This window comes from Cibotium barometz, chromosome 17 (assembly GCF_041138505.1).
Source record: "Cibotium barometz isolate CiBa-2024 chromosome 17, ASM4113850v1, whole genome shotgun sequence".
NCBI classification, from domain to species: domain Eukaryota; kingdom Viridiplantae; phylum Streptophyta; class Polypodiopsida; order Cyatheales; family Cibotiaceae; genus Cibotium; species Cibotium barometz.
Window position 1 is genome coordinate 26,524,720 of NC_141062.1, and position 1,890 is coordinate 26,526,609.

Below are 1,890 nucleotides of genomic sequence, written 5' to 3' on the forward strand. Positions count from 1 at the left end.
AAATTAGGCTTGTGATCACAAGAATGGTTATACTTTCCCAAATGTTCACATAATTATTTCAAGATAATAATATAGTACAAAATGAAATGAAAGAAGAGAAGAAATGATTACTTACAAAATGAGCAAGAAAGGAGGATTTTCCGTCGGAGCCGAAGTGTGAAGCCCCCCTTCCGTAGTCGGGATCACTCGCCATTGCTTGTTGTTGAAAATCACCTGGGTGATTTCTCACAAAGCTGTGTGCGTGCCTCCACTCCTCAGCCGTACACATGTTAGGCTTCTCCGAAATAGCCGTACACACGTTAGGCTTCTCCGAAATATTCTTTGTTGCTCTCTTAATATTTGTTCTCCTATTAGAGAGCAAAAGCTTGATCCGCCTCCTCATCCAATCCTCGGAGAAGCAAAGACCCACATGTGGCATGGGGAACTCCGACTGAAGCACATCAACAATAACGTATTGCTTTGAAATCTCATCTTGTGCTTTCCACTTTTTGAAGGAGTTTATGAACTCCAGGTTAGCAAATACATGCATGCGGTTCATGAATTGCTTTCCACGTGCATCCATTCATGAGGGCACCATCCATATCCATGTTATATGGTAGGAGGTGTGCATCAAATGGTGGAATGGGTCTCCTCGGGGCTCGCTCATAATGTGTAGATGAAGAGCCCCCTTGTTGGGGAGATGCATCGAGAGACCTAGTGCTGCATTTTCCAAAGCAAAAGCTACCTTCTCCCCCCCTACTATTAGCACATTTACTACCCCCCCAGACTCCCTACTACGTCGTCATCGTGGTGAAGATGGGCATGAGGGAGCGGGGTAAGCAAAAGCTACCTTCTCCCCCCCTACTATTAGCACGTTTACTACCCCCCCAGACTCCCTACTACGTCGTCATCGTGGTGAAGATGGGCATGAGGGAGCGGGGTGGGTCTATTAGAGGAAGGTGGTGTAGGCTCATCACAACCATATCATGAAGGGGCTGCACCACTCAGCCCCACACCTCTATCAAAGGTGTAATCTGCCCCAACTGAGAAAGTGGGTAGATTTTTCCCATGGCATGGATTGGCCCAACTGTAAGCCCGCATGCATATAATATTAAAATGTAAGACTTATGGAATGCATAAAAGATTAATTTTGTGTATGTGAAAAGGTTTGATAGAACCATACCTGTGTCTGTGTAAATCGAGACCAAGCTTGCTGCCCATATCGTTCATTTATAATGGATAGCAGATTTGCCACATAGGGTTCTTGTGAGATGGGTCGATGCATAAGCACTATGCATAAGCCCTACGCATACGCTATGCATAAGCACTATGCATAGCCTATGCATAAGCCCTATGCATAAGGCCTATGCATAAGCCCTATGTAATGCCTATGCATAAGGCCTTATTGCAATAGCTATGCATAGCCTATGCATAAGGCCACTCAAGAAAGATCGATTCCCCTCAACAAGATCATTATGTCCCATTTCTTGATCAAGAAAATCAAGAAATCCAAGAATTCCTCAATTTGTTTTCTTGAAACTAAGGTGGAAATGGATCAAAGACATGGCTCTGATACCACTTTAGTGATGGAGAGAGAGAGAGAGAGAAAGAAATGAACTCATAATGGAGTACCACATGTACTCAAGGGAGTATCACCATAGCCATGGAATCTTGAATCTCCAAGAAAGTACGATTTCATTAGTAAAATGATTTGTTGACCTTGATTACAATTGGTTCACTTATATACTTGCCTACCTTTTCACACTTTATTTATGTTAGGCCCCCACATTTCATTAGTAAAATGATTTGTTGACCTTGATTACAATTGTATTCACTTATATACTTGCCTACCTTTTCACACTTTATTTATGTTAGGCCCCCACATTTTCCCGAACATATTCATGCCCATGG

General features: G+C 42.9%; 1 pseudogene; it reads right to left on the reverse strand.

Moving 5' to 3' along the window:
- Positions 1–1,200, reverse strand: part of LOC147629832 (fatty acyl-CoA reductase 2, chloroplastic-like) — a 7,708-nt pseudogene extending 6,508 nt beyond the window's left edge.
- Positions 1,201–1,890: the final 690 nt, after the last annotated feature.